Source organism: Chiloscyllium plagiosum, chromosome 9 (assembly GCF_004010195.1).
Source record: "Chiloscyllium plagiosum isolate BGI_BamShark_2017 chromosome 9, ASM401019v2, whole genome shotgun sequence".
Lineage (NCBI taxonomy): Eukaryota > Metazoa > Chordata > Chondrichthyes > Orectolobiformes > Hemiscylliidae > Chiloscyllium > Chiloscyllium plagiosum.
The window spans coordinates 99,666,730-99,689,847 of NC_057718.1; the positions used below are offsets into that span (position 1 = coordinate 99,666,730).

Genomic DNA, 23,118 nt, shown 5'->3' on the forward strand with positions numbered 1-23,118 from the left:
AGCCCCCCCTCCCTATCCATCTAGCGACAGTGAAACCAAGAGGCTCCTTCAAAAACTCTCTTCCCTGGGAGCATCAGGATCAGGTCTGAACGCTCTCCCCCACTTCAACCTGCCCCCAACCCGCCCTGACGTACACAAACCTCTTTACTTTTCCTTTTGTCCCTAAACCTGTTTCATGAGGCCAAATAACCTCAGTAAAACCCAATAAGAAAATAATCAGCACATGGTGAATTTGAAGAGAAGAAAAAGCCTGTTCAAAGTGAGAAAATGCTCATTCTGAGACCCTTCAATGCATTGTAACCATCTGGTGTGCTGTAATAACAATGAATAGGATAATTGAGTCCCAAATAACTTTCTTTCTTGGGACAAATAATAGTGTTCACCCTAATTTGTATTCTTCACAGTAGTCTTGCCCCATCATTTCACACCACATCTGCCCCATTTAATCAATATTAAGCAGCAGATGACTTTACTGCACTTAATTAAGTCAATATAATTCTCTCAAACGAGCAGAAAGTTGTGACTAAGACCCAATGAAAGGAACTGCAAATGACTCTATTTTGTACTGTCAATGGAGATTGATGACAATCTCATGCCATGGAGGTATGGTCAATCAGACTGCTGTGAAAGGATCTCGCCTGCTTCCTAACAGCCGGGTGGAAGCTAGTGAAACGCCTACTTTCACCCTACTGTGTTCTTTCCAGTCTCTGAGGCCACCTCAAAAGCATAATCCTGCTTTTCAGAAGTGTTACATATCACGCGGTTTGCTTTCTATGAGGGCCGGACACCTCACATTATGAAAGGGGAAGAAAGGAGTGAATACGGGTCCTGCCCTTTGTCCAGATCCAGATGAGATCCGACTCCTCATGTAAACATGTTCACAAGAAGGCATAAAGGTAAATATGCCAAGCTGTTAAAATGGCAAAAGATTAAAATATTGAATACATCACTTCATTTTTGTTAAACGATATACCCTTTGCAAAGTTCTTAAGTGTTACGAGTTATTTTAATTTTAATTTGATTGCATTGCTGTAAAACAAATAACTGCAGGCAACAACTGAGTGACACAACGTCAGGGACAACAACCACCTGGTGAAAGAGCAGTGCCCCGAAAGCTAGTGCTTCCAAATAAACCTGTTGGACTATAACCTGGTGTTGTGTGATTTTTAACTGGGGCAACTTAAGCAATGATAACGCACAGACGGGGAGCAGCACTCATTGCCTAGTGGGTAGTGTCCCTACCTCTGGGCTTGAAACTCCACGTTCATGTCCCACACCATGACGGTTAAGGAAGGTGCATTTGTAATGAACCATAGCAAGTTGGGGAGCAACTTGTAAACTCTTTGAACACATGACATTCCAGGTGGTAAGAGTGGGAGAGGTTCCTGGTTAGTGATGGAATGCGATCACCACTTGATAGCAAGAATGATTCAGAGGAGCCGGTGTGGGACTGGGATGGACTAAAATCTTTCATCAGGAGCGGCGCTCCAAAAGCCAGTGCTTCCAAATAAATGTGTTGGACTATAACCTGGTGTTGTGTGATTTTTAACCTGATAGTAAGAAGTTTTTCATCACTATCCATAGTGCCACGCTATGACCTTATAGAGGATTATACAATCAGGAGGGGTATAGATAAGGGGAATGGCAGCTGTCTTTTCCCTAGGGTGGTGGGATTCCAAGATTAGGGGGAAAATTTCTAACATGAGAGGAGAAAGATTAAAAATACACAAGGGACAACCTTTTTACACAGAGGGTTGTTGATGTGTGAAATGAACTTCCAGAGGGAGTGGTGGACGTGGGTACATTACAACATTTAAAAGACATTTAGATAAGTACATGAATAGGAAAGGTTTGGAGGGATATGAACCAAAAACAGGCAGGTGGGATTATTTAGTCTGGGATTATGGATGGCATGGACTGGTGGGACAAAGGGTCTGTTTCCGAGTCGTACGTCTCTATGACTTAAAACTCCGGTGTCAAGACTGCATAGAATCCCAAAGGTGTGAATCCCTTTGGCCCAGCCAGTTCACACCGACCCTCTGAAGAACATCCCACCCAGATCCATCTCATCCCTACATTTCCAGTGGCTAACCCACCTCTCCTGCACCATATGGGTAATTTAGCACAGCCAATCCTGCACACCTTTAGACTGTGGAAGGAAACCGGAGCACCCATGGGAAACCCATGCAGATGCGGGGAGAATGTGCAAACTCTACACTGACAGTCACCTGAGGTTGGAATTGAACCCGGGTCCCTGGCGCTGTGAGGCAGCGGTGCTAACCACTGAGCCACCCTGCCAAGCCGACTTGCTGGCGGTGGGAGGTGCTTTCATAATGTGGCCAAACAGATTGGTAAACAGCGACCGTTCCTGATGACAGCAGGTAACAGCATGAGTCTTTCCTGGTCAGCCACCGCTCAGAAGGCACTAGCAAGGTGCTGCATTGCTTTGACGACTCGATTGGGCATCCATGGCTCAACTCTCGAACACGGCTTTGGAAAATACGCAGTGAAATCAGTCACCCTGCCGTGTAAGTCCAGGGTCTGCGTCTCTCTCTCTCTCTCAAGGCATTGCTATAAGAAGATACTGTAGTTCTCCAAACTGAGTTGCAGATTTGTCACACCATTTCTTACCTACCTGAAAACCAAAGTGCAAAACGAGTGGCCAATTCCCTATTACTCATGGTCTGCTCAGCGTCTGTAGGCAAGATTACTCCCACCTTTACACAAACAGCAAACTAACCATCTGGTAAATCAATGGACTTTCAGAGCCGTCTAATTTGTCGTTGGCTGCGCTTTTGCAGAGCACTGGTTAGATTTTCCCATTATTCTGCACTCTGGTTCCTGCAGAGCTAATTAATTACTGAGGGCCAGTGAAAGCATTCACAGGGCACTTTCCGTCTTGTCAGGTTCCATCATACTCTGAGTGTGTTGCTCATTTACATGGCTCAGCGCTGACAAATTGTAGCATTTGAAGCTGCAAATCTGCTGTACTGTGAGCCATTTGCACGGCCTGACTTTGTTCTGAAAGAGCTGACGATGAGCTTCTACATAATGCTCCTTTTCACGGCCCGTGGAGTCTGAGCGGCGATGAATATCAACACGAGCGGCGATGAATATCCCAGAAGGTGTTAGGTTGGTAACGAGGGCAACACTTTTTGTTGGAATCCCTTCCTACACTTCGGGAAACTTCAGTTTGGAAGCATGCTCAGTAAGAACTGAAGTAAGTTGCTTGCAGCTTTGTCCTGAGCTTTTAAAGATAAGCATTAGTGTCTTAAATGTGCAATTGGGACTGATATTTCAATGCTGCACCGAGAGAGTGCTATACTGTCAGAGGCACTGTTCTTCAGAGGCTCTGTCTATTTGCTAGTTCATCTGGAAGATGGTTTTCTTTAGATTGCTTTACTTTAGATTACTTTACTTTACAGTGTGGAAACAGGCCCTTCGGCCCAACAAGTCCACACCGACCCGCCGAAGCGCAGCCCACCCAGACCCCTACATTAACCCCCTACCTAACACTACGGACAATTTAGCATGGCCAATTCACCTGACCTGCACATCTTTGGACTGTGGGAGGAAACTAGAGCACCCGGAGGAAACCCACGCAGACACGGGGAGAATGTGCAAACTCCACACAGTCAGTCACCTGAGGCAGGAATTGAACCCAGGTCTCTGGTGCTGTGAGGCAGCAGTGCAGTGCTAACCACTGTGCCACCATGCCGCCCACTGGGGTTTTCCTGGAGTCATTGACGATGTTCTTCTCCTAATTAATATACAAACAATATTGCCAGGAAGTCATCTTGTTTTTTTCTTTGATCGTCCTGTTGACCACAGACTAACCGTCTCCATGGCCTATATCATTACAATCGTCAGGACAAATTCACACCCCACACTTTTAGACGTGGAAACTGAGTAAAGTGCTTTGGAACCACAAGTCTCTCAGAAACATGGAGTCACAGAGATGTACAGCACGGAAACAGATCCTTCAGTCCAAACCATCCATGCCAACTAGATGTCCCAAATTAATCTTGTCCCATTTACCAACACTTGGCCCATATCCTTCGAAACCCTTCCTATTCATATACCCATCCAGGTGTTGTAATTGTACCAGCCTCCACCACTTCCTCTAGCAGCTCATTCCATGCACACACCACCCTCTGCGTATAAAGGTTGTCCCTTAGGTCCCTTTTAAATCTTTCCCCTATCACTCTAAATTGATGCCCTCTAGTTTTGGACATCCCTACCCTGGAGAAAAGACCTTGTCTAATTCCCTACCTATGCCTTTTAAATCTCATAATTTTGTAAACCTCTATAAGGTCACCCCTCAGCCTCCAACGCTCCAGGGAAAACAACCCCAGCCTATTCAGCATCTCCCTCTAGTTCAAACCCTCCAACCCTGGCAATATCCTTGTAAATCTTTTCTGAACCCTTGCAAGTTTCACAACATCCACCCCATAGCAGGAGACCAGAATTGAACACAGTATCCTAAAAATGGCCTAAACAATGTCCTGTACGACCACAACATGGACTCCCAACTCCTACATTCAATGCACGGACCAGTGAAATGTGTCAAGAATTATATGCATCGAGAGCTCCCCGATCAGCCTCACCAACATCTCTCTCAGCTAGGGTCAGGGATCGAAACCATGGAGACTGCAGGGCTGTTCTGGCCTGGATCTCTGACCTGTGACACAAGCCCAAGGGCTCCAACCTGAGCACTTTGGACTTCCCAGAGCTTCGGGCCCTGCTTTTGACCAGTCCACCGCCTCTGAAGTTAGAAGCCATTGATTTTGTTCACAAACGCTGTTCTTCTGCTACCGATTCCATCTATCTCCCTAGCCATTGTCTGTCAACTGCCCAAAGACGGCTTAGTCTTCGATCAGTAATCTCAGCAATGCATTTGTCCCATATCTGCTCTATCACCCAAGAGTATCTGTGGTTTCCCCAAGCTGCTTGTGTCCTCTGTGTCTGAACCTTTCATAGAATCATAGAATCAGTAGTAACAGGCCATTTGGCCCGACAAGTCCACACCGACCCTCTGGAGTGTAACCCAGCCAGACCCATTCCCCATACCGTACTCCTCGACATATACCCCTGACTGATGCACCTAACCAATGCATCCCTGTACACTGTGGGCAGATTAACATGGCCAACCCATCAAGCCTGCACATCTTTAGATGGTGGGAGGATTTGAATAAAGAAGGTATCGTTAATAAGTTTGCAGATGACATCAAAATTTGTGGTGTAGTGGACAGTGACGAAGGTTACCTCAGTTACAATGGGATCTTAATCAGATGGGCCAATGGGCTGAGGAGTGACAGATGAAGTTTAATTTAGAATTTGCATTTTGGAAAAGCAGTTCAGAGCAGGACTTATACACTTAATGGTAAGTTGCTGAAGAAAGAGACCTTGGAGTGCAGGTTCATAGTTCCTTGAAAGTGAAGTTGCAATTAAACAGCATAGTGAAGAAGGCATTTGGTATGCTTGACGAAAAGCAATGGACCCAGTACCGAACCTTGTGGCACACCGTTAATCACAGGCCTCCAGTCTGAAAAACAACCCTCCAACACCACCCTCTGTATTTTACCTTTAAGCCATTTTGTGGTGCTGGTTTTTCTTAATCTGTACATTTCTTTTAGTCAGTACTGGGCTAATAATTGGTTAGAGAGTATATGAAGTTACCTGAAGTGGATATATGGGGTTCACAAGAAATACAGTTAGTTCCCTAACTACACACAGGTGAAGGAATCCTTAAGGATACCAATCGATAGTATACCGATACCAATCGATAGTATACCGATAGTACACAATCATATTGATTGGAATACCATTTCATCAGAATTTAAATCAAGAGAAAAAGAACAGCGTTACTATTATAAAGAAATAAGAATCTACTTGGGAATGAAAGTAAACTAGCATTGAAATACTTCAGAATTAGAAAAGCCTTAATGTAATATAAATGAATAGCCACATTAAAAAGTCTGGCAGATTTAATTTCAGCAATGGGCAAAATAGAATGTCAGGTGGACATCTTGGAGAAGACAGCGCTTAAACTGTAGACTTGCTTCCATGCTACACACTAAATCACAAGCTGAACAAGCAAATGCACTATTGTAATCAATACAGCTGACAGCTAACGGTGTTATAGCTTGTCAAAATATAAAAGAGGACAAAAATGCTTTTGATAAAGTTCACTCAAATAATAATGCAACTCTGCCTTAAATAAAATTTTCCAGCAGAGAACCCGCTCACTCACACCCTGAATGACTACTCAGACGTTGTGGTAAATCATGGTAGTTGAGGAGAAATTGACTCAAAATTAAATCAACATTTCATGTGACCATTCAATTGAGCAAAAAGTACATTTACATTGAGGTAAATAAGTTAAAAATTACTATAATTGGCCTACCATAAATTTCATGGCATTTGAGGTGTATAATTTTTATTAATTTATCGAGAACGCTGGTTCATAAGGTACTGCTTAAAACAAAGTTTGTTGTATAAGTTTTTGACAATTGCTTTAATTTGCGAATAGTTAAATTATTTGAAAGAAGAGGTTAGGTGGATTGACTGTGGTAAATATGGGGTTACAGGGATGGGGTGGGGATCTGGCTGTGATGTTGTTCAGCATTGGCTAAGTTGAAGAATTCTACGGTTCTGTAAACTCAAGGCCAAATGCAGCAACATGATAGGGAAAGATATTAATTTGTTACGTCGCTACACACTCAGGATGTATTCATAACCCTTACTAAAAGAAGTCCTGGAGCAACTTGAGAAAATCACCAAAATGAGCATCACTTCCCTGGGGCCAAATGGTGTTGGAGTGAGGTTATGGTATCCAAACCGATTGGCTCCATCCGAGTCTGTGTTGACCTAATGTACCTCAATGAGGCGGGAGTGAGGGAAATCCACCCTGCTACTACAATCAGCCAGAGTTTTAACAAATTGTCTAATAAGCTTTTCAATAAACTCTACCAGTGATGCCAACTGTGGGTCCTGGCAAATGTCATTGAATGAGCAATCAGGACTCCTTACTACATTTATGACTCTGTCTGAGAGACTGTGTTCAATCAGACTGACGTTCCAGATTTACAGGCGGGTACAGGCAGTAGTGGATGCAGGTACAGTTAATCATTTAGAAGACATCTGGATAGGTACATGGATGGGAATGGTTTAGAGGGATATGGACCTGACACAGGTAAATGGGACTGGTTCAGTTTACGAAAGCTGGTCGGCATGAATGAGTTGGGCTGAAGGGCCTGATTCTGGGTTGTGTGACCTCAGCACAGAGATTTTTCAGTGGTCTATGCTGTGTATTATATAAGGATTAGAAGCTGTCATATGTTACATAGATGACATATTGATTCATGGGGAGTCAACCAAGGGACTTGACAATAGAGTCCATGTAGTTTCTAAGATGACTCCAGGTCAAAGGTTCATTATCAATGGCAAGTCTGAATTTTCCAAGGATCTATTTGCTTCTTGGTACACATGGATGGAATAATGAGATGGAAATGTGTTGCTGGAAAAGCGCAGCAGGTCAGGCAGCATCTAGGGAACAGGAGAATCGACGTTTCGGGCGTTAGCCCTTCTTCAGCCCTCCTGAAGAAGGGCTAATGCCCGAAACGTCGATTCTCCTATTCCCTAGATGCTGCCTGACCTGCTGCGCTTTTCCAGCAACACATTTCCATCTCTGATCTCCAGCATCTGCAGACCTCACTTTCACCTCATGGATGGAATAATGCCAGACTCACGGAAAGCAAAGGCTGTTCAGGAATTTCCAATTCTGAAACTGGTGTACAGCCTACAAAGATTCAGTCGTTTTCCCTCACTTAGCGACAGAGACTGAACCTGTGAAGTAACTGCTGAAGAAGATGTGAGAGTGGTGCGAGAAAATGCACTGAACATCGATGAGGCCACTTTTGGAAAGTTGTGCTCAATTCTACTCTCCCTGCTGTTGGAATGATGTTGTGAAACTTGAAAGGATTCAGAAAAGATTGACAGGGATGTTGCCAGGATTGGAGGATTTAAGCCATAGGGAGAGGCTGAATAGGCTGGGGCTGTTTTCCCTGGAGCACAGGAGGCTGAGGGGTGATTTTATAGAGGTTTATAAAATCAAGAGGGGCATGGATCGGGTAAATAGGCGAGGTCTTTTCTCTGGGATGGGGGAGTCCAGAACTAGAAGGAATAAGTTTACAGTGAGAGGGGAAAGATTAAAAGGGACCTGAGGGGCAACTCTTTCACGCAGATGGTGGTATGTGTGTGGAATGAGCTGCCAGAGGAAGTGGTGGAGGCTGGTACACTGACAACATTGAGTGTCATAGAGATGTATAGCATGGAAACAGACTCTTCCAGTCCATGCAGACCCTGATATCCCAACCTAATCTAGTCCCACCTGCCAGCACTTGGCCCATATCCTTCCAAACCCTGCTGATTCATAGACCCATCCAGATGCCTTTTAAATGTTGCAATTGTACCTGGATGGGTATGTGAATAGGAAGGGTTTAGAGGAATATGGAGCAAGTTGGCAAATGGCAGTACAGGGCGACCCCAGTATTCACAGAATCGTTTTCTGTGGTTTCAGTTGCCCGCGGTTTACTGTGGCCCCAACATATTATAGGGTACCTTCCGGAACCAGGGACCAGGGGGCTGCTGGGAAGGTATGTTTTCCATTTAATTAAATGGGTTCACACCCATCCACGGTTTCAGGCTCCACGGTGGGTCATGGAACATATCCCCCACGGGTACGGGGGGTACCTACTGCTGGATGAATTTAGGATATCTGGTCGGCATGGACAAGTTGGACTGAACAGTCTGTTTCCATGCTATCCATCTCTATAACTCTATTAGAAGGATACTTTCCAAAAGCTTAAGGGTATTTAAATTCCACAGATGTCCTGGCCCACTACAATCATTCAAACTCGGAAACTATCCCACAGTTAGGCTCGTTTCCCAGCTTCTCATCTACAATTAGGAAATGTGGTTGATGGTTTCTACATTCTCCATCCTTTCTAACTGTCACAGCAGTGGACTGTTCAGCTACAGAAATGGCAGCAGTTAGATGGGGATCAGAAGCTGGTGTATAATTCTTGCAGCTCCCTGTCACACAGGAAGACACACTACATCATTGTGGAGAAGCAGGATCTCTTGGTTATCTGGACTGGTAACAGATTTTCTGACTACATACTTGGCCTGAAGGCATTCATAGAGCCAGCCCACAAAGCAATGGACTCCCTGTTTATTAAGCAGCTTATAAACAGGCCCTTCAGCCCACCATTTGATACCGACCTACAAACACCAAATTGTATTGCTCTCATGTGCCTATAGTTGTTCCATGGTCTACTATGCCCTGGTATTTTGGATGGCAATGAGTTGTCAAGGATGACAGAGATTCCAAATCCATCTGATGAGGTTTCCCTCAGAGATGAAATATTCGCGGAGGAAGCTACAGACAACGCCAGATGTGTTTTTCCAAGTGATGGTACAACACACATCGAAGAACATGGTTGTGAGAATGAGTCTCACACTGAGGTCTCATCAATATCCATAAAGGGGAGACAGGCCCAAGCAAAGATGTCAGGAACAGGGGAAGGGCTGAGAATGTGGGAATGTGTCACCATTCACCAATACTGTGACAACATTTGGCCAGATCAAAAAGTGCAGTAGGGTTCCCAAGGAAACCATCGACCACATTTCCTAGTTGCAGATGGCGTCCTGGGGTTTGATGAAAGGTTGATCATTCAGCTTCACTGTGGGATAGTACACTGGACAGGATATGCCAGAGGAATGTCTTTGGGCCCCTTATCTATGGAAACATTCCCAGGACAGGGACAACACAGGGTTAGATACAGAGTAAAGCTCTCTCTACACTGTGGCGGAAGTGGGTACTGCGAATACTAGAGATTAGAGTCAAGATTAGTGTGGTGCTGGAAAAGCACAGCAGGTCAGGCAGCACCGAGGAGCAGGAAAATCGATGTTTCAGGCAAAAGCCCTCCATCAGGGGCTCCCTCTAAACTGTCCCTATCAAACATTCTCAGCATAGGGACAGCAGAGGATTAGATACAGAGTAAAGCTCCTTCATCACTAACCCCATCAAATATTTCCAGGTTAAGGACAGCACGTGGTTAGATACAGAGTAAAGCTTCCTCCACACTGCCACCCATCAAACATTCTCAGCACAGGGTTAGATACAGAATAAAGCTTCCTCTACAGTATGGCCATCAAACATTCCCAGGATAGGCACAACATGGGTTTATATACAGACTAAAGCTCTCTCTACACCATCTCCATCAAACATTCCAAGGACAGTGACAGCACGGGGTTAGATATAGAGTAAAGCTCTCTCTATACCATCCCCATCAAACACTCCAAGAACAGGGCAGTGTGGGGTTAGATACTGAATAAAGCTCCCTCTATACTGTCCCCATCAAAAACTCCTAGGATAGGCACAGCATGGGGTTAGATACAGAGTAAAGCTCCCTCCAAACTGTCCCCTATCAAACACTCTCAGCACAGGAACAGCACGGGGTTAGATACAGAGTAAATCTCCCTCTACACTGTCCCCCCATCAAACATTACCAGGATGAGGACAGCATGGGGTTGGATACAGAATAACGCTCTCTCTCCACTGTCCCCATCAAACACTTCAAGGACAGGACAGCGTGGGGTTAGATACAGAATAACACTCTCTCTCCACTGTCCCCATCAAACACTTCAAGGACAGGGCAGCGTGGGGTTAGATACAGAATAAGTCTCCCTCTACACTTCCCCCCATCAAATATCTCAGCACAGGGACAGCACAGGGTTAGATACAGAGTAAATCTCCCTCTACATTGTCCCCATCGAACATTACCAGGTCAGGGCAGCACAGAGTTGGATCAGGAGTAATTCTCCCTCTACACTGTCCCCATCGAACATTACCAGGTCAGGGACAGCACAGAATTAGATACAGAGTAAATCTTCCTCTACACTGTCCCCCATCAAACATTACCAGGACAGGGACAGCACGGGGTTAGATACAGCGTAAACCTCCACCTACACTATCCCCCATCGAACATTACCAGGACAGGGACAGCATGGGGTTAGATACAGAGTAAATCTCCCTCTGCACTGTCCCCCTATCAACCATTCTCAGCACAGGGTTGGATTCAGAGTAAATCTGCCTGTGTGAAACCTACCCTATTCATAGACCTGGGCAGCTTCAGGCTGTGGGAATAGTGGGAATGGATCTATCCATGTTTGATGGAGCACTTTTACCTTATTGCTGTTGAATAGTTTTCTCAGTGAGGGATAAAGATGAGAAAAGTTATTTATCAGTAAGCACAGTCACGACTGTCAATAGGGAATTTGCACATTCTCCCTGTGTCTATGTGGGTTTTCTCTGGTTGCTCTGGTTTCCTCCCACAGTCCAACAATGTGCAGGTTAGGGTGGATTGGCCACGAGAAATTGCCCATAGTGTCCAGGGATTTGCAGGTTAGGGTGGACTGGCAATGGGAAATTGCTCAAAGTGTCCAGGGATGTGCAGGTTAAAGTGGACTGGCAATGGGAAATTGCCCACAGTGTCCAGGCATATATAGGTTAGGATGGATTGGCCATGGGAAATTGCACTGTAGTGTCCAGGGATGTGCAGGTTTGGTGGATTAGCCACGGGGAAATGCAGGGTTACAGGGTTAGGGTGAGTCTGAGTGGGGTGCTCTTTGGAGTGTCAGTGTGGACTTGTTGGACCGAATGGCCTGTTCCCACATTGTGGGGATTCAATGAGGAGTGGCTGTCAGTGTCGTGTGGAAGATATTTGAGAGACCTGGGATGTGGTCACGTCAGAAAACGGTCCAGTTTGCATTCAAGCTTGTCATCGATGCGCAGCCAGGTCTGGGTTTGAACATACCACAGGCTCACCAGGACTCCCACAGCTGAACTGGGAAACCCCTCTTTGAAGAAAAGTGCAGTTTGTATACAGCCTCGCTAAATTACCAGTCTGATTCTCTCCAACACGAATTATCACCATCAGATAATCATGGGCAGAAAACTGAAGTCCATTGAAGGTAGACTCGACAGTTAAGTCTGTGGGATTATAATAACCGTGTGTGAGAAGGCTTCATCTTACTGGGAGCAGCAAGTTGCCCACCATGTGTCACTGTCCGTGATGGTCAACACCTGTGGGTCAAGGCCAACAGATATGATCCATCTGGAAAGTTACCCTTACTCAGGAAACTGCTCACCAACATGGATGGGATGTTATTCATGTGCCAAGGGTGTTGGAAAAAGGAACATCACCTCTTGGTGGAACAATTATCCACCAGTAAATGATCGCGACAAATCCAATAAGGAACGTCATGGCAACAATCATTTGTGAATTAAGAACAGAATCAAGATTGACAATCTTACAAATCCCAACGGAATGCCTTCTGGATGAATAGTGAAACCTTCAAATCACCCAAATTTCTGTTGTGGCAGGGGAATTCCATGTCCAAAAGATGAACTTGGGAAAAACACAGCGGGATGCTGTATGTGATAATGGTTCCAAAATCTGTTTTGAGATTCCCTGGCCATCTCAGTGAAGACCAATCACTACCTCAGGTCCTGGACTGTCTTGTTAGGAGGAAGCAATCTCTCTACATCCATATTTCAGCTCAGACTCATTGGCAGATTGTGAATGAGGAATATGCTTGAATAAGATGGAGCTGAGCTGTAGATGACATACATCATCGCTGCTGGATGCCTGGAGATCCCCTTGACTTGGCATCACATGTAAAGACCCTTTGGGAGATGGGGAAAACCCATTTCATAGTAATGGTAAGCTTATATGATCAGCTTCCTCTGACTGCAAATCCAACCCATGGTACTTGGAATAACATAATGGGCATGATTAAAATAATCCAATATCTTTAACTAATGATCCAAAGGTATGCGTTTGAGTCCCACAGTATCAGCCAGAGAATTTAAATTCAATTAATTAATAAATCTAGATTTATACAATTACAATCAGTAATGCTGACCAGAGATCAACTGGATGTTCATGAACAGTTCACTAATGTGCTTCAGGGATGGAAATCGACTCAACCCTAACCCTAACCCAGCCAGGCTGTTGGGTGTGACTCCCGATCTAGTGTTGATCCTCAATTACCATCTGAAATGACCAAGAGTGCCACTATTGGGCAGCACGGTAGCACAGTGGTTAGCACTGCTGCTTCACAGCGCTAGAGACCCGGGTTCAATTCCCACCTCAGGCGACTCTCTGTGTGGAGTTTGCACATTCTCCCCGTGTCTGCGTGGTTTGGTGCTCCGGTTTCCTCCCACAATCCAAAAAAAAAAAATGTGCAGGTTCGGTGAATTGGCCATGCTAAATTGCCCGTAGTGTTAGGTGAAGGGGTAAATGTAGGAGAATGGGTCTGGGTGGGTTACGCTTCGGCGGGTCGGTGTGGACTTGTTGGGCTGAAGGGCCTGTTTCCACACTGTAAGTAATCTAATCTAATCTAAAGAAAAATCTATTATAGGAGGCAGCTTATCAATCCCTTCTCAAGGGCAATTAGGGAGGAGAAATAAATCCTGGCTCCTCTTGTCCCGTGACTGAATTCGAAAAGGTACAATGATGTCTTAACAGTCCAAAGTTATAAACCTGGCAAATTCTGAAAATCAAACACTTCTTCTGATATTGCCCTGATTACGATTTGGTATTTATTTAAAGCCTGCACTGTTGAAGCAGCAGAACTGTGGAATACTAGATTATTTTAAAGGAACCTTGATAGCCAACAGTAACATTTTAGCTGATGACTTTACTGGCATTTTCTCCCTGTGCATTACCTCTACTGGCCTCTGGTGGTGAAGTGACAACTAACACTCCACAATATTTAGGCACTTTTTAAGTCCTGGGAGCAAATAACACCCACACTCCGGCTTTGTTTGCAACATGTGAATATGTCTGATTAAGTCTGCAGCTGTGAACTCTTGGTAAAAGTTGTGAATTTTAATTCAATAAATCTGATCAATTGTCAACGAGGGGAAGGATGTTGTGAAACTTGAAAGGGTTCAGAAAAGATTTACAAGGATATTGCCAGGATTGGAGGATCTGAGCTACAGGGAGAGGCTGAACAGGCTGCGGCTGTTTTCCCTGGAGCGTCGGAGGCTGAGGGGTGACCTTGAAGAGGTTTATAAAGTCACGAGGGGCAGCGATAGGATAAATAGACAAAGTCTTTTCCCTGGAGTGGGGGAGTCCAAAACTAGAGGCACAGGTTGAAGGTGAGAGGGGAAAGATATAAAAGAGACCTAAAGGGCAACTTTTTCACACAGAGGCTGGTGCGTCTATGGAATGAGCTGCCAGAGGAAGTGGTGGAGGCTGGTACAATTACAACATTTAAAAGGCATCTGGATGGGTATATGAATAGGAAGGGTTTAGAGGGATATGGGCCAAGTGTTGGCAAATGGGACTAGATTAGTTTAGGGAGAAAGTGAGGTCTGCTGAATTGTGATTCAAGCCCAAATGGAATTAATAAAGTCGAAATACTGTGGACGTTGGAAATGTGAAATTAACACAGAGAATGCTGCAGGAACTCAGCAAGTCTTGCAGCATCAGTAGACAGAGTTCCTGCAATTCTGAAAAAAGAGTCACCGGACTCGAAGCGTTAACTCTGTTTCTCTCTCCACAGATGCTGCCAGACCTGCTGAGTTTCTCTGTATTTGTTTCAAATGGAATTGATGTCTGAATCACATTCTTCTCTACAAGGCTGCAAATTGATACATATCTCAATCTGTCTCAGCGTTCTGCTCTATGCCATCAAAACAGAAAGTGCTGGAGAAACTCAGCAAGTTGGCACGGCACGGTGGCTCAGTGGTCAGCACTGCTGCCTTGCAGCACCAGGGTCCCAGGTTCGATTCCAGCCTCGGGCGAATGTCTGTGTGGAGTTTGCACATTCTCCCCGTGTCTGCGTGGGTATGCTCCGGTTTCCTCCCACAGTCCAAAGATGTGCAGGCTAGATGAATTGGCCACGCTAAGTTGCCCCATAGTGTTAGGTGCATCATTCAGAGGGAAATGGATCTGGGTCGGTTACTCTTCGGAGGGTCAGTGTGGACTAGTTGGGCCGAAGGGCCACTTGTTTCCACACTGTAGGGAACCTAATCAAGTCAGGCAGCACCTTTGGGAGTGACGCCTCAAGTCAAATACAAATCTTCTTCTCAAATCTCAGTTAGAAACCAGCCATTTCAATTTGAAGGAAGGAGCCTCCGCACTTAGAAATGTTCTGGAGGAATGCCATAATGGGTTTGAAGTATTAACACTCTGGGTGACCTTATCGAGGTTTACAAAATGATGAGGGGCATGGATAGGGTGAATAGGCAAAGTCTTTTCCCTGGGGTCGGGGAGTCCAGAACTAGAGGGCATTAGGTTTAGGGTGAGAGGGGAAAGATAGAAAAGAGGCCTAAGGAGCAACTTTTTCACGCAGAGGGTGGTACATGTATGGAATGAGCTGCCAGAGGATGTGGTGGAGGCTGGTACAATTGCAACATTTAAGAGGCATTTGGATGAGTATATGAATAGGAAGGGTTGGGAGGGATATGGGCCGGGTGCTGGCAGGTGGGACTAGATTGGGTTGGAATATCTGGTCGGCACGGACGGGTTGGACAGAAGGGTTTGTTTCCATGCTGTACATCTCTATGACTCTATGACCCTATGACTCTCTGTCTCCCTCTCTCTCTCTCTCTCTCCACAGATGTGGCCAACATTTCTGAATATTTCCAGCATTTGATCCTTTTGTGTCAATTGCTGGTCTCGACAGGTGAGGTCAAGGCCATGAAAGTGGCAGCAATATTCAGAGCTGGAATGGACATTCTTGGGAAATTCCCCTGTCAAACCTGGCTTGACATATGGAAACCCAATGATCCCAAATGCCACCATCAAGTTCTGAATGGGACATTTCTCCAAACAAAACATGGCTCCCTATGAAAAGGATGCTATGGTGTAGGATGTAGTGACGTCCAATATGGTCACTTGCTCAGCTCTTGAATCAGTCTGCTGTTATTGGGTGAGCATGGTGGCTCAATAGTTAGCACTGCTGCCGCACAGCACCAGGGACTCGGGTTCAATTCCACCCTTGGGTGACTGTCCGTGTGGAGTTTGCACATTCTCCCCGTGTCTGCGTTGGTTTCCTCCGGGTGCTCTGGTTTCCTCCCACAGACCGAAGATGTGCAGGTCAGGTGAATTGGCCATGCTAATCCGGGTGCTCTGGTTTCCTCCCACAATCCAAAGATGTGCAGGTTAGGGTGGATTGGCCGTGCTAAATTGTCCATAGTGTTCAGGGTTGTGTAGGTTAGGGGCATTAGTCAGGGGGAATGTCAAGTAACTGGGTAGGGGAATGAGTCTGGGTGGGATTCTTGAAGGGTTGGTATGGACTTGTTGGGTCAAATGGCCTGTTTCCACATGGTAGAGATTCTATGACAAGTGTCCTGGATTTCCCAACAGAAGGCGTGCGGACCATAAGAATACCCGATTCTGAGTGTTAGATGGTAGAGCAGACGTGAGGGGCTAAACAGTCTATCCCTATGCCTATCTCTGATGGTTCATACAGGAGATGCTGGTCTAGTGGCATTATCATTGGACTCCTAATCGAGAGGACCTGGGTTCGAATCCCACTACGGCAAATGTTGAATTTGAATTCAATAAAAATCTGGAATTAAGAGTCTAATGATGACCATGTATCCTTTGCTGATTGTCAGGAAAACCCCATCTGGTTCACTAATGCCATCCATATCTGGTGTGGCCTACATGTGACTCCAGACCCACAGTAATGCGGCTGACTCTTAACTGCCCTCTGGGCAATTAAGAATGGGTAGTAAATACTGGCCTAGCTGATGATGCTCTCACCCCATGAGGAATAATAAAAAAAAATATTATCTGGAACAGCAACCCTCACCTCAATGCTGTGTTCCTCATCAGCACCTTTAACATCCACCAGACAGACCCGCAGACATAATAGTCACCATCCCATCAGTAGAACTTCCATCCCATCCAGTCTTCTGGAAGTTCAGCTCCTGGGATGGGTTCCTGAACCTTGAGTGGAGAATCAGTGCATTACAAATCGAGCTGAACCAATCAGACGCCACGGTTTGCTTCTATCCTAGTTCCAGTTCTGAGGCACATCCTCCAGCTGACCTCACCTTCCTCTGGAAGAGGGCTTCTGGACCTGTTTGGTATTCCGACAGTTTTGTGATCTCACCCCTCCACAACCCCACTCCAGATGCCCCTGTTCTGAAAGCACTGCTGGGCTGGAGACAATGGGATGTCCCTGCTTAGTGCTCCCTGAATGGACCATCACAGATATCATATGAGTGGATAGGTAGAGCGACAGAGTAATTACAATGTCCCGCCAAGGATATTATCTTCAGTGCACTCGAACACAGCTGAATAGCCAGCCCTGCTAGCTCAGTTGGCTGGATGGCTGGTTTGCAATGCTGCGTGATACCAACAGTGTGGGGCTGCATTGACTGAGTTCACTGCAAAGGTCCTATCTCCTATCCCTTCCCCCTCACCTGAGGCACGGTGACCCTCAAGTTAAACCCAGCCCTGTAGTCTCTGTCTCTCTGTCCCTCTCTATCTCTCTCCCTGAGATTATAATGAATTTACCTTTGCAACAAGCCCAGTTGCTGTGATCTGGATCAATCGCCACCAGGGGAGGAAGCTATTATGTAGGTGTCGTTTCACATTCACAGCGAGGAGTGAACTTGGACTTTCTGTTCCCGATCGGGCCATTATCCCATGCTCCAATCCGAGATTCTCCTCCCAGTGAAAAGCAGTCGACGTTGTCACTATGTAATTGCTATGTCACCAGCATTGATTCCCATCCAGGAGTTCAAGGTTTGCTCTTTGCCCCCCTCCATACCATGTTTCCAAATTGATTCGAACAGCCTGGGTGTCTATGGTAAGACTAGCATCACTGCCTGTCCCCAGTTGCCTTTGAGAAGGTGGCAATGAGATCCTTTGATACAGCAATGCTGGCCCAGTTCACAGGGCAGTGAAAACTCAACCACATCGTGCTGCAGGCCAGGAGCTAAACACAAACAAGATGCATTACCGCTGGGAGATTTCCAGCTCTTTAGGGAATCTGACTAATGTTGGAGCCAGTCTGGTAGTTTCATGATCATCACTACAGTTAATAGTTTTTTCTTCAAAAACAAAATTCTGACTTATTTAATTTTATTTCCCTGGGAGTGTCGGAGCTTGAGGGGTGACCTTATAGAGGTTTATAAAGCTATGAGGGGCACGGGTAGAGTAAATAGTCAAGGTCTTTTACCTGGGGTGGGGGAGTCCAGAACTAGAGGGCATAGGTTTAAGGTGAGATGGGAAAGATTTAAAAGGGGCCTAAGGAACAACATTTTCATAGGGTGGTGTGTGTATGGAATGAGCTGCCAGAGGAAGTGGTGGAGACTGGTACAATTACAATATTTAAAAGGCATCTGGATGGGTATATGAATAGGAATGGTTGAGAGGGATATGGGCCAAGTCCTGGCAAATGGGACGAGTTAGGTTAGGATATCTGGTCGGCATGGATGATTTGGACCGAAGGATCTGTTTCTGTGCTGTACATCTCTCTGACTCTATGACTAATCTTCAATCCTCCTACTGCCGTGGCGGGCGGTGAATTTACATCTCTAGGTCATTAATATGATCATAAGACAGAAGTAGGCCATTCAGCCCATCGAGCCTGCTCTGCTTTCCAATGAGATCGAGAGTGATTGGTTAATCCCCAGCTCCACTTTCCTGCCTTTTCCCAATAACTCTTGATTCCCTTACTGATTAAATCCCTCCCTTCGCCCTGAATACATTTAATGTCCCAGCTTCTACAGCCCTCTGCAGTAAAGAAAGCCACAGATTCACTAGTTTCTGAACGAAGAAATTCCTTCTCATTTCTGTCTTAAATGTATGACCCCTTATTCTGTCCTCAGTAACATAACAACAGTGCTACTGAATCTCCCCTACCTTTTACAATCTAATAGTTCTTCTACAATTAATATATTCAGCAAAGGATGTTTCTCTTGGACTACCTCAAGCATTTAGTTAAAAATCACACACCACGTTATAGTCCAACAGGTTTAATTGAAAGCACACTAGCTTTCTGAGCAACGCTCCTTCATCAGGTGATAGCTATCACCTGATGAAAGAGCGTCACTCCAAAAGCTAGTGTGCTTCCAATTAAACCTGTCGGACTATAACTTGGTGTTGTGTGATTTTTAACTTTGTACACCCCAGTCCAACTCCGGCATCTCCAAATCAAGTATTTAGCGAGCCCATTAATCATTGCACACCTTTATCCCAATATTGCCTTATTAATCATCTCCTGGAAATTTCCTTATTAATCAACTCCAGGATCGAAAGCTTGGAAGTTCTCCAAAATTTATATATTTGTTGGGTATTTGTTCTCTCAATTGATGCAATTCTCGTTGTCAACTTCAGTATTTTTCTCTCTTTCATCATTCTAACCAATCTCAGTTGCACTGCACACTGCTCCCTCGGTTTTAAGCACGAATTCAGCCACGAGATAGCAAAGACAAAATCAAGGATCTGGATTTCAAATGCATCGTGCCCCATCTGTGTGAAAACATTAGTATCTGGGGAAAGGATTCCACGTTTTGAATTGATCAGAACAGTCACTGTAAAAAAGTCCCAGCTATTCATCATGAATTAATTCGACCCGCGGGGAGAAAATGCTTTGACGCTATTTCAGAGCTGCGATAAAGTTGGCAAAGTCATCCTTTTCATTAAAAGCGAAAAGGCTCACTTTCGTAAGAAAGATTAATGAAGAAATGAGAAGAATTGTTGACATGTTGCTGCACAGCGATGATTATCCTGCTGAGTATTTGCAGTTTCCCAACTGCTCTGAGTTAAACACCATTTGCCAAAAGCTTCTTGCTTCTTTCGAAAGTGCTTAATAACTCGAGGTTTTGATTACACGACAAGATAATGCTATTTATTGCGGATGAGGTAACAAAGTTGTCAATGGGACTGAGGAACAAGGTGTGAGTGGAGAGAGAGGGAGGGATGAAGGGAGTTGGGGGAGGCTGTGCAGGAGACACTTTGAGCAATTTTTCCTGGCAAGCTGTTCGATCCTCCTGGGAGGAAAGAGAACAATACATACCATGAAAGTAAGGCATTTATCAAGTCCTTTTGATCCTTTCAAGATAAACACTCACAATGGCTAACTCTCGCTCCCTCACCTGCGCTGTGCTCAATTTAGCCCCTGTGGAGTGGGGACTGCGGGGTGGGGTTGTGGAGAATCAAATTACCTCAGCTTTGAACTGAAGAATGGCTCTTAACAAATTAGCTCTGATATCAAAAGGAAGCTGAGCAGAACTCAAGCCTCTTCAGATAGTAAGCACAGCAACACCTACAAAACTCAATTCCAACTTCAAAAAGCATTCCCGGGGTTCTTTGTAGATAAGATATCCTTGAAGCAAGGTGGTTATAATTTCTTACATCCTGGATGACGCATTTGCCCAATCTATTTCTGGAATAAGAAAACACCTAGACCATTGGATAACAGTGTCCTAATGACTAACCCATCCCTTCATGTTCAATTCTGTTCCCACCCCTCACGTGGTAAACACCTTGAAGGCACATTAGGAAGTTTAGTCATGTGGGACATATTTTATGAAAAGAGAAAATGTTTACAAACCTTGTCCTACAAATTTGAAAGGCCAGGTTTCTGTGGTAAAGATATTGACCCAGTGAGGAAGATTTTGTGTTCGCTGGGACACCATATACTGCCCAATCCTAGTTGTCATCTACTTCGCTGTGGGTCTGGAGTCATATGTAGGCCAGACCAGGTCCTTCCTTGAAGGACATTACCAATTACCATTCCCCCAGCAATCTCTTCATGGTCATTATCAGACCCTTAATTTCAGCTTTTGATTTAATTCAAATTACGCCATTGGCCATAATGGGATTTGAGCTCAGGCCCTTAGTCCTTGGCCCTCCACTGGGAGAAGAAGCAATGGCCCTTGTGATATTATTGCTTGGACTATTAATCCAGAGACTGAGATAATGTCCTGGGGACCCAGGTTCAATCCTGCCATGGTAGATGGTACAATTTGAATTTTTAAAGAAATCTGGAATTAAGAGTCTAATGATGACCTTGAAGTTAAAAATCACACAACATCAGGTTATAGTCCAACAGGTTTATTTGGAAGCACTAGCTTTCGGAGCGCTGCTCTGTCCACAATCACCTAATGAAGGAGCAGCGCTCTGAAAGCTAGTGCTTCCAAATAAACCTGTTGGACTATAACCTGGTGCTGTGTGATTTTTAATTTGGTGCACCCCAGTCCAACACCGGCATCTCCAAATCATGATGACCATGAATTGATTGTTGGTAAAATCCCATCTGGTTTACTAAAGTCTTTCAAGTAAGGAAACTTCTATCCTCACCAGGTCTGGCCTACATGTGATTCCAGACCCACAGCAATGAGGTTGACTCTTAACCGCTCTCTGGGCAATTCGGGAGAGGTACTAAATGCTGCTGAACCAGTGGCACTCTCATTCTGTGAATGAGTTTTTAAAAAACCAATACCTTGCCACAACTGCCAGCATTAACAAGTAATCATCTTAACTGAAAGATAATAACTGTTCCAGTTAGGTTAATGCCACCAGTTACCATAAACTTCTGAAGTTTGCTTAAAAAAGCACAGTGCTTCCCAAACCAACCTCCGGTGGTGATTCCATCTTAAGGCCTCAGTCTTTGTGTGACTGTGAAGGAAACTTGATTGGGGGAGGTGATGGTCTTTATTCATTGAGCGGTGCAGAGGGCTTTAGTTCTTGGCCAGGGCAGAAGGGGAAACTGGAGCTGAGCTTTGGGAACCAAGTTGATGAATGGGCCATCTAGAAGAAAATAATTTTTTTCACCATTTTTTTTTGAAGCAGCAATTGGACCTGAGGGAGCAGTCCCATTAGACCACACCCACCAATTAAAAAAATAAATGAGGATTTAAAGGGGACTCCCAGCTGCCAGGTATCACTAATATATTGCTATATTAGTGGTAGAAGTGGGTTCTGCAGATGCTGAAGATTTGAGTCAAGATTAGAGTGGTGCTGGAAATGCACAGCAGGTCAGGCAGCATCTGAGGAACAGGAAAATCGACTTCTTGACCGAAATGTTGAGTTTCCTGCTCTTCGGAGGCTGCCTGACCTGCTGTGCTTTTCCAGCACCACTCTAATCCTGACTGCTATATTAGTGCCAGGTTTGGCCCTACATAGAATCCCTATAGTGTGGAAGCAGGCCATTTGGCCCATCAAGTCCACACCGACCCTCTGAAGGGCATCCCATCTGGACCTACCCCTTCCCTGTCACCCTGCATTCCCCATGGCAATGCACCCTAACCTGCACATCTTTGGATTGTGGGAGGAAACCGGAGCACCCGGAGGAAACCCACGCAGACACGGGGAGAATGTGCAAACAACACACAGAGTCTGGAATCAAACCTGGGTCTGTGGCGCTATTATGCAGCAGTGCGAGCCATTGTGCCTCCCCCCCACTACTTGCGCCTTAAAGGATATTGCCACCAACCCTCTTTCCTTTGGTTGTGTCTAAAGGGTCTGTTTGGTTTACAGTTGTAGAGGAACAACCACTAATGAGTCTCAAAAAGAAGGGGATGTTGTCTTAACAAGATGCAGTTGATGGCATAATAGCAGGTTATATTAATTAGTTCACCATTCTTGCTAGGACTATTGGGAACACTTCAAGATCCTAACTACTCTTTCCAATTTCTCTCCCCAACACTGTAAAACACCTTCAGGTCAGTTTGGACTTAAACACAATCCCCAACATTAACCCTTTCAGACAACACTCATACAACACTTGCGACATCAAATATCATCTTTAACGCTCACACCCCCATCCCCTTCCGACCTACAGTTTAGAAAATGCTGATATCACACCATTGCGGGGTTGGTGGGAGGCAACATGGAACTTACTTGGGTTTGCTTATCCCTTGAGCCAGTCAGCTTGATGTAAAGGTCTGGTCTTTCAGAGGTTTTTTTGTAGAAGCCCCACCTCAGAATTTTGAGCACACTATCCAGACGGATCCTGCTGAGTACCATTAAGCCTTAGAATTATGGAATAAAGAACCGTACAGCCCAGGAACAG

The 23,118-nt window shown here is 45.1% G+C and overlaps 1 protein-coding gene and 1 long non-coding RNA gene across 2 annotated transcripts in view; one reads left to right on the plus strand and one right to left on the minus strand.

Moving 5' to 3' along the window:
• The window catches only part of LOC122553250, a 53,913-nt gene extending 51,106 nt beyond the window's left edge, over positions 1 to 2,807 (minus strand). The window contains exon 1 of the long non-coding RNA XR_006312665.1: positions 2,636 to 2,807. This is a non-coding gene — a long non-coding RNA (uncharacterized LOC122553250). The remainder of the gene's footprint in view (positions 1 to 2,635) is intronic.
• A 243-nt stretch (positions 2,808 to 3,050) lies between these two features.
• LOC122553279 overlaps positions 3,051 to 23,118 on the plus strand; it is a 95,783-nt gene continuing 75,715 nt past the window's right edge. Inside the window, exon 1 of the mRNA XM_043696867.1 lies at positions 3,051 to 3,220. The gene's annotated coding sequence lies outside the window, so the exon portion shown is untranslated. The remainder of the gene's footprint in view (positions 3,221 to 23,118) is intronic.